This window comes from Neophocaena asiaeorientalis, unplaced genomic scaffold (assembly GCF_003031525.2).
Source record: "Neophocaena asiaeorientalis asiaeorientalis breed wild unplaced genomic scaffold, Neophocaena_asiaeorientalis_V1.1 scaffold1, whole genome shotgun sequence".
Taxonomy (NCBI): Eukaryota; Metazoa; Chordata; class Mammalia; order Artiodactyla; family Phocoenidae; genus Neophocaena; species Neophocaena asiaeorientalis.
The window spans coordinates 298056-308274 of NW_020171981.1; the positions used below are offsets into that span (position 1 = coordinate 298056).

At 47.4% G+C, this 10219-nt stretch overlaps 1 protein-coding gene across 1 annotated transcript in view; it reads left to right on the forward strand.

Moving 5' to 3' along the window:
* The first annotated feature begins 9954 nt into the window (after positions 1–9954).
* The window catches only part of EZH1 (enhancer of zeste 1 polycomb repressive complex 2 subunit), a 31379-nt gene continuing 31114 nt past the window's right edge, over positions 9955–10219 (forward strand). Inside the window, exon 1 of the mRNA XM_024742842.1 lies at positions 9955–9998. The gene's annotated coding sequence lies outside the window, so the exon portion shown is untranslated. The remainder of the gene's footprint in view (positions 9999–10219) is intronic.

Here is a 10219-nt window from a genome sequence, read left to right on the forward strand (position 1 = left end):
GGGGCTGTCCGGGGCCGTGGGGGAAGGGGCCCGTGGAGCTCAGCTCAGAGTTCCCTTTCCTTGGGAACACCCACTGATGTCAGCCCGCCTGCCAAAATCGAGGAGGAGGAGGAGAAGAGGGAGCCAGACCTTCGGAGTCTGGAGAAGGCCTGGGGATAGAGGTAGAGGGGAAAGCAAAGTCCGAATACCCTGCCTTCGAGGCACCCCCTGGGGCCTAGACCCACGAACCAGATTGAGTGCAGTGGCAAAAGTAAGACTGTTACATTCCCAAGAAGAAGGTGGCCACAACTCCTCCGGGCCAAGGTTGTGAAAAGGGAAGGTTTAGAACCTACAATGTGTGACTTCATTCATGAGGTGGGTACATTATTTACAGAGGAAGAAGCTAAAGCCCAGGGGAAAGTGCCCAGGACTTGAGCTCAGAAGCTCTGAGTCCTAATTCTGTCTTCCCATTTTCCAGCTATATAGCCTGGAATGACCTCAGTTACCTTCATGAATCCTCAGATTCCTCCCATGTGAAACAGGGACGTTACCCTCCTCACTAATCTGTAGTGAGAGTGACACTTGTGAAAGGGCACTGCACTCACTTAGGCAGATGCTAGTTTCCTTTCCTCCTTTCCTAAGGACTTGCCTAAAGCCACACAGCTGAGCAACAGCAAGGCTGAGCCTGGGGCCCCAGCGGCCCTGACTTCTGCCACACCACAGCTGTCTCTGTGTCCTGAGCCAGAGCTTCGTAGGCCTGAAGCAGCCGAGGATCCCAGGAGCTGATTTGGCCATGACGTTCAACTCCAGACACAGCTGTCAGCACCGAACTTTCCTAAATTACTCCCAGACACTGACCCTTGGACTCAGCTGCTGCTGTTGTCCCAGTTTATGATTCCTTCCCCCCACAAATTATCTTGCACCATCTCTCTTCAAATCTTCATCTCGGGGTCCTAGGCTCTTAAATCATGGCCACTGATAACCTGTTGTTCCTCCATAGCTAGGATCAAGAGGTTGCTTTAGCAAGGCATCCAGAGGGAGAAGGGAATTGGCCCACTTGGCATGAACCCCAAAGCCTTCCTGGTGAGGGTCATCTTCTGCAATGGGCAGAAAAGAGCCAGGCTGCCTTGGAGTCACTTCAGGCCAGGGACAAACTCCGTTCCTTCCCTCCCACCTGTGATTGCCCTTTTCAAGAAGGAAACATGGGGGCTTCCCTGATGGCACAGTGGTTGAGGGTCCGCCTGCCGATGCAGGGGACACGGGTTTGTGCCCCGGTCCGGGAGGATCCCACATGCCGCGGAGCAGCTGGGCCCGTGAGCCGTGTCCGCTGAGCCTGCGCGTCCGGAGCCTGTGCTCCGCAACGGGAGAGGCCACAACAGTAAGAGGCCTGCGTACCGCAAAAAAAAAAAAAAAAGAAGGAAACATGGTCAAGAGGGAGATTTCTAGGTGATAAGATGGGAGGAGGAAGCAAGGAGGGGCAGAAAGCAAAATCAGCCATTTCCACTGGCCAGAGGCACCTGAGCCCACAGTGGGTAAAGGCTAGGGTTGGGATCAAGATTAAAGCTGACAAAAACAAATGTTGGGTTGTAAATAAGGCAGTATGGTATAATGGATAAAAACAAACAAACATTGGTTAGGACTCTGAAGGCAGGTTTTGCCTCTGTCTTGCTGTGTAACCTTAGGTAGGCCATTTCACATCTTTGGAGCTCAACATTTTCATATATAAAATCTATATTTTATATATAAAATCTATATTTTATATATTTCATATATAAAATAAACATTTCATATATAAAATAAAATTATATATATATAATTATATATTTTCATATATAAAAAGCAAAAGGGAAAATACAAGTGACTTGGTAGAAAGTGGTATTTTAGCCTAGAGTTGGAATTAAGCTTGCATCATGATGGGGAGACCTCAAAGGAGAGCTTGTTGTAATCCTCCCTGAACTCGGGAGTTCAAACCTGTTGGAGAATCTGGAAATTTCCTCCCCTCCTGATTCTCCTCTTCTCACATTTCCTAGCCAGTTGGATGTTTGGCTGTTTTCATTTGACCCCTGGGGGCATCCTGGTAACTGCGGGTCTGCTGCTATGGGGGTCCTTTGGGACTGAACGGGGCTAGAGACCTCACCTTTTCCAAGTTGCCATAGGAAATAGTCCCAGGATCTGCAGCAAGGGGCCAGAGAAGGGCTTCATTAGGGACAGGGGCTGGCTCTTTCATGGGAAGTCGTATTTTCCACCCCTGCGGGCCGTTACCCTTCCTTTCTAAGCCTGTTTCTGCTTTAAAATATATACTTTTTGCTATAAAGACATACTTTTTAATTGCAAGTAATACGTAAGTATAGACTCATTGCAGAATACTTAAACACAGAAAACGTTATAACCCCATTCCTTTCTCACCTCCCCCAGGTATTTTGGACCTAAAAAAAGCATAAATGGGAATTAATATCCTTGTTCAGCAACTTTTTAAAAATTAGTAATGTCTTGGGTCATCTTTCCATGATACCATATACAGCTGTGCCTCTTTCCTTTTAACTGCAGTGTAGTATTGTCTTCAGTCTTTTTTCCTTATATCTAGTAGAGTCTAGGCTTTGAGTTTCCTACACAATCCCTTATTCCTCTGTCCTTAGCCCACTCCCACCACCAGTGCTTGGGAAGAGAGGGATCTGGTTCGATCCAGCTGGACATTGACCTGAGATTTCTGGCCTCAACCTATATTGACTTCTCCTGGGCAGGGATCTTAACTGCCATGTAAATTTCCCTTCCTATTAGGGGCCAAAGGTCATCCTGCCTGGAGCAGGGGGAGAGGTAACTTGATCCTAAGGAGGAGTGCCACTTCTAATCCTCAGCCTTCCCCCTATGCACACAGACAAGTCCAGAACAACATAGGGGGAGTCAAAAGCACTGGGGGCCTCCTACACAATGAAATTACATGCAGAGCATCCAGGAATTAGCTTTTCTACTGCATAGAGACAATCATACGTGCTGGCCTCTTCCCCAGCTGTCTGCAAAATAAAGAGCAGAGCACAGGAGAAGGTGTGGGGGAGAGCCAGGGTCAGGGAAGCCCGAAGTTCTGGCTGGGGGCAGCTAATCTTTCCAATCTGGAGAGAGGAGACAGGCTTCTTCAGAGGGCAGGGAGGCAGCAGGGAGAACCAGAAGAGCTACAGCCAGGGAGCCAGCTGGCTAAGGGAGGGAAGACAAAGGGGTAGGGACACAACTACTCCATCTCTCCCCAGCCTCCTCATCTCCAGGGTGCTGGCGTGAGGAGCCTGACCACCTCTCACAGGGAAGAATGGTTATTGGAGAAAACGCTGGCTCTCTTATAATATCTATAAGTTATATGTAAAAAGCAGAGAAAATTGTCAAGCCATGTTCCTCATCAACTGCTGGGGACTTAATAGTAGCAACGTTTATTGAACAATTACTATGTGTTGCAGAGTGTATTCCCTGACACATATGCTGAGTGATTTCCAAGCATTTCTTAAAACTTCATCACCATAACATCAGAATTATCTTGTCCACGGGTGAAATGGGGGAAAACAGGAGTGATTTTCTCAAGGTCCCAGAGGAAGTAATTGGCAAAGCCAGGATATGAACCCAGGACCGTTTGATGCTAAGCTTCAGGTCTTAACCATTAGATTTATCACCTCCCTCTCACTCCAGATCAGAATATTGATTCTTTACTGAGTCTTGAAGGGAGGGGAGAAGGGTAGAGAGTTTCTTCCAGGACCAGATGGGCCCCTCCAGAGATAAGAAGATCCTGTTTCACCCAACTCTGTACACACAACCTCCTCCCTGCTTCCTTCCCTGACCAAGGCTGGACCATGACATCACATGGTGGAGGCTGTTTTTCTGAAAAGAACCCAGGCCAGATTTATAAGAATGACGTTCAGACAGTGTGACTGAAGAGGACCATGGCCAAGAGACCACAGCACACACCCAGCAGTGCTGAGAACACTGCTGGTCCCTCGGCACCTGGGGCTGACTCATGGTTGCTGTCAGGACCCAATGCCAGATGCCAGGATTGCTTTCACCCTTCTTCCATTCCTTAGGACTGTCCTCTGAAACCATCCCCAGGAATCCTTCCACCCCTCCCCAGCACCCCAGAAGTCTAGGTGTTGTGTAACATGGGGATGCCCTGAGGGAGCCAAGCAGTGTGCTCAGTGCTTCATACAAATTGTTTCACTTAAAAATCACAACTCAGGGAATTCCCTGGTGGTCCAGTGGTTAAGGCTACACGTTTCCACTGCAGGGGGCATGGGTTCGATCCCTGGTTGGGGAGCTAAGATCCCGCATGCCTTGTGGCGTGGCCAAAACAAACAAACAACAAAAACCACCACCACCACCATCAAAAAAACCCTCACAACTCCATTATAGTAGGTACCATAGCAACCCACTTTACAAAGGAGGAAACTGAGGCTAAGAAAGGTTAACACCTGATGGAAGTCAACCTGCTATCCAACCTGTAGACAGAAGGTCACTTATGTGACCTTGTGCAAGTTACTTAATCCCTTTGAGCTTGCCTGTTTTCTTACCTGCAGAAATGGGGTTACTAGCATGTATCTCACTGAGCAGTAGCGATGAAGCGTGTTAAAGCATTTGGCCCGATGTCTGGCACTAGTAAGCATGCAATGAATGGTAGTTACTATTATAATGTGTACCACATATAGTTATGAAGCTCTGTTTCCAAGATATTCTGGGATCCTTCCCATTTCATAATTTTGGTTGTTTTCATTACACAACACTCTTTATTGAAAAGAATACAGGCTTTGGAGTCAGATAGTCCTAGCCTGGGTTTGAATTCCAGCCCTCCTACTTACCAGTCATGTGGCCATGGCCAACGTTGTCAGTCTCCCTGAGCCTCAATGTTCTTCTCTGTAAAACAGGGATAAAAGTACCTACCCCCAGGCATCTTGCAAGGATTGTACGAGATGATGTAGGTTCACCTACAGTCCAATAGCTAATGAATATGTGAATGCTAAAAGCAATTTGTTAAATGTATAAAGAAATGTGATTTATTTTTGGTTCTTTCCATACAATGTCGTTCATGGAATCTGTAGATTATGTATGATACTTTTCTTTCTCCAAAAGAGTTTCCATAGCCTTGTATCTCATCCTAGCTGCAGTGGGGTGCAAAGGGCCGTAGTATCAGCAGCATGGGACCCTGCGGATAAGCCAGGGAAGAAAGAAGGGGGAGTCACAGAACCAAGGGGAACTCCCCTTTCCTGTCTGGCTAGGATTTGTTTGTCTTTCACACAGGCTGTGCCCTGCTGATATGGGGGTCTGTCCAGTGTCCAGCTTTGATTGGCATCTCTAGTACAGAGGAAGTAAGGAGCCCCTTGTCTATTAGGAACTGTTTTCCTCTGAACTTGCAGAGGAGAGTCCCAAACACATTTCTCTTCCTGGCACCACCAGTGAAAGGAAAAAACCATGGAGAAAATCCAGACTTGTGATTCAGAGCTAGAAGACCTCAGAGAAAAGAGGAGGTTTTAGAGAGTGGTTTAGAGAGTAGGTTTGGAGTCAGAATGATGGGGCCCAAATCCTGGCCCTGCCATTTACCAGCTGGCTGACCTTGGCCAAGTTCCAGAATCTCTTTAAGCCCTGGTTTCCTCAGTTGTAAAATGAGTGTAAGAATATTGCTGGCTTCATATGGAACGAGATGGCCTACTGTAAAGCACTTAGCACAATGCCAGGCACCTACTGAGTGGTCAGTATTTGAAGGCTATTATTGTCTTTCTACTTCTGCAGTTTTACAGTTGAGGGCCCTGATGGCCAGGAAGGAAGCACAGCTCATTAGCTGTCCACCCGATCAGAGCTACTTCCCAGGCAGCGCCGTGCCAAGAGCGTGTCCCGTGGGATCAAGGCCCTGCATTAACTGTGCCAAGAGAGTGAGAATGGGCAGCACCACCCTAGCTGTGGGGTTGGAGCTTTCTCAGTATGTGCAAAGCAAGGCCTGAATCCCACCGAATAATCCCCCAAAGTAATTCTCCTTCCTGCTGGAATTATTTATTTTGTAATTAACAAAAGCTAAGGAGGCCCTTTCTAATATTTTGGCTTGAAGGTTCAGAGTTTAAACTTCTAAGAGCCATGGACAAGGGTTTATTGTGGGCCTGTTCTTACTTGCTGAATTGAATGCATTTTTATGATCCTTAAGCAACTAGGGGTCAGGAGATAAGTACCTGAGGCGGAAAGCTGGGTTTTGAGATTAGAAGACAAAATGTCCAGGAGTGGAGAGGCTTCAAAAATCGAGCCATGTTTCCAGGCTCGGTAATGTCCAGACCTCAACTTGCTTTGGAGCTGCCTTTGCTCTAAGTGTTCAGGGAGGGGTCTGGCACTTCAGCTGGCCCGGTCAAGGCCTGGGCAGCAGCTTGTTTCTGGTGACCTTCATGCAGGCTTTAAGGCTGTGCTTTGTTTTGTTTGCTTGTTTGTTTCTCCCCAGCAGGGTGGCCTTTCCCTGCTTCTGGGTGGGAAATGCGGGAGGAGGGAAGATGGGTTGCTCCCATCTCCACAGCTGTGTTTACATTTCCCTGTCAGGGACTGTCTGGGGCCCAACGGTTCCTCAATCCTCTGTGTCCCTTCAGAGAAAAGCTATTTGATATCCCTGTGGGCTTTACAAGGGAGGGGCAGAATGAGCAGAGGGGTTACCGTGGAAGGGAGGAAAGTTGGAAGGGAGGATGGAACAGTGCAGAAAGCCCTGTTTGAATTCTGGGAAGCATCAGCTCCCTCCCTTTCTACTAGTGGCCTGAAGACCAGCAGGGGACAAAAGTACACTTAGAACTTGCCTGCCCCAGAAGAAACAGAACACGTGACATGTCATTTCTAATCACTGGGTGGAACAAAATCTTGCTTGTGATGGGGTTGTGAGTGCACCGAGCAGAACAGTCTTCCCTGAGGCTTCTTTGGGGCCAGTGGTCAGAGATACAGCATGTTAAAGCCAATAAGATCATGCTAAAATACATGCAAATTAAAAAGGATTTAAGAAAATGGTCAAGTAAATAATGCTCTTCTTCTCCAGGGAGCAAGTTGAGCTGGTATTAATCAGTATATTAGTGTTGCTGGACTCTCGGCCAAGCCCAGGAGAATGGCTGCCAAGGCAAATCAGGCATCAGGTTTCAGAAATTAAACACATTATTTTATTTTTCCACAATGGGGAACTTTCAGGAAAAAAAAAAAAAAGTCCTATTAGGCTACTCAGCACACTTTGTCCAGTTTCCTTCAGCCCCAGAGGCCTCCAATTTAAGAGCAAGATGAGCAACTGGAAGCCAGGAGTGACACAGTTATTCCTTTCTCCTATTAACTGCCTGGGGGTGGGGCTGGGAGGAGTGGGGCAGGGGTGATGGTACTGTTTTTCAAAGGTCTAGTAGCTGACCACTTGCCAACAGTTTTTCTACGAATTTATAGGGCAAAGACGTAAAGGGTTGGAAAAGAAAAAGTTAGAGGAAGCGCTGGCCAAAGATTGGCTGATAACGTCTCATGGACCATGGTCAGCTAAGAAGGAGCCTGGTCTCAGGAAAAACTCTCTCCCATCAGAGAGGGAGAGAGGAACCAATTGGCAGACAAATTTTCCCCAAGAACCCCACACTTACTGGTGATGTGGAAAGTTGGTTTTATAATCCTCTAGTGAACAAGGATAACTAAACCCTGGGTTTAGTCCTATGTCAAACATTGTGATGGATATCAGAGAGGTAGACAGCCTGGTAGCGAGTGTAAAGTGGTAATGGAGTTGAAGCTGGGGAAGATCCTGGAGGGCTGGCAGGAGGAGGTGGAGCTTGAGCTGCATTGTACACTCTGATATGTACAGATAGATCCCCTCTCCTTTCTTCCTTTCCACCTCAAAATATTTTTGTAACCATATTTTCTTTGTTATCACAGAATGTCTTTGTATCTCTCCTCTTGTCACTTGGCATACTTCCTGAAAACCAAGTGGTCCACTCCCATGGTATTAGTTAACAACAATGAGCTGATGCTTCTCAAACTGCTCTCCAGTCTCAGTCTTGACATTCAGATCTTCTGAACATCTCTCCTTAGATAACCCAGATTCCTTTTTTTTTTAACCTGCTGCCTGTCCCCTTCCCCCCCCTTTAAACCCATATTCTTTTTTTTTTTCTTTTTGCGGTATGCGGGCCTCTCACTGTTGTGGCCTCTCCCGCTGCGGAGCACAGGCTCCGGACGCGCAGGCTCAGCGGCCATGGCTCACAGGCCCGGCCGCTCCGCGGCATCTGGGATCTTCCCGGACCGGGGCACGAACCCGTGTCCCCTGCATCGGCAGGCGGACTCTCAACCACTGCGCCACCAGGGAAGCCCTAAACCAATACTCTTTATTTCAACAATTATTTATGTAGTGTAATGGTTCTCAAACTCGGTTACACAGTGGAATCACCTGGGATGCTCTGAGAATTCTTGAAGCCCAAGCCAAACCCCAGACCAATGTATCAGGCTCTCTGAAGGTGGGAGGAAGAAATCAGTAGTTATTAAAACTCCCCAGGTGATTTCAATGTGAACCAAATTTGAGAACCACTGGTCTAGAAAGCATTTGGAATGGAAAGGAACATCATTGAAAATTGCCAAGTATTAAGGAATATTTGCCTTGATTTGCTTGTGAATTGGATATAAGCAAGAGGAAAACAGAGAAGTCAAAGGTTCTGATATAAGGAAAAGAACACTAAATCTGCAATCCAGAGACCCGAGTTTAAGATCCGACAGAACAGTTTTTCATCTGTGTGAGGCAAGTCTTTTAACTCCTTTACACCAGAATAGCCTCGTGTGTAAAACTGAAATCCTTCCTACCTACTTCATAGAGTTGTCATGAAAATTATTTGAAGAAAAAAATGATTATAGGCTTTAAAATTATGTCTGTGGAGACAAATTTAAGGTAATGTTATTTTGTATTTTAAGTTTTAACTTTATATTTTGAAATAATTTCAGATTTACAAAAGAGTTACAAGTGGTAGAGAGTTCCTCTATGCCCTGGAGCCAACTTCCTCAAATGTTGAAGAAATGCGATTGCCGAAACCAGGAATTAAGATGGAAAAAATACTATTAACTAATCTACAGACCTTATTCTAATGTCATCAGTTATCCCACTGGTGTGCTTTTTCTGGACGAGGATCCAAGCCAGGATCACCCGTTACATTTAGTTGTCCTGTCTGCTCAGTCTCCTCTAATCTGGACAGTTCCTCACCCTTTGCCTTTTTTGACCTTGACATTTTTGAAGATACTGGCTAGTTATTGTGTAAACTGCCCCTTATTTTGGATTTGTCTGATGCTTCCTCATGATTAACTCAGCTTATGCATTTTTTTCAAGACAACTATGTAAGTGATTCTGTACCCTTCTCATTGCATCCTATTGAGAGGTACCTAGTAAGAATATCTCTCAGCACTAGTAATGTTAACTTTGATCACTTGGTCGAGGTGATGTCTGCCAGATTTCTCCCCTGTAAAGTTACTCTTTTTCCTTTGGTAACTTATAGGTATCTTGTGAGAAGATACTTTGACTCAAGGCAACTGATTTGAATCTGAGTGACTGAGAAAACTATTGACAGAAATAGGGCAGTCCGGTGTAAATAAAGCAAGAATGATAACTTAGAGCCCATAGACGGGCGTTTGGGGGTATTTGTAGATGTGAAGGATCTGCAATGAAGGGGTTCCAGGTTGGTTTCAAATTATGAAGTGAGGCATGTCACTAGCGTGTGGGGATGATGCAACTACTGGATAAAGTCTTAAAGATATTAATGGCTCCGGGAGGTTTCCCAAGAGCCCTTCCTGTCCCCTGACAGCGCCGCCTTGGAAACCGTCGGGATCGGGTTGCACCACCTCGGACTCCCGAGTTTGGGGTATTGGCGCCAAACCGCAGAAGTGCGAAGAAGGATGCCCAGCCGGCCTGACCAGCGGTCGCGGGCAACGCAGTGCGCACGCGCCGGGAGGAGGCGCGGGGCGGGGCCGCGGCGTGGGGGCGGGGCCGCGGTGCGCAGGCGCCCTAGCGGCAGGTCCCTGCGGCTCAGGATGGAGGATGAGTGAGTAAACAATCCTGGGCCCGGCGGTGGGGTCGGGCCTCCGCACCTTGCCACCCGGGGCCTGAGGGAGGGAGAGTCGAAGGGGTCAGAGAACTGGAAGGAAGCGGAGGAGCACACTATCTGCCTGGCGGGGGGTAGCGGGGCGCCCACTCCCCGTTCCGAAGGCTGGGGAAAGGGGGCAGCGGGGCGAGAGAACCCCCGGCGAGAACCGCGTCTGCGGC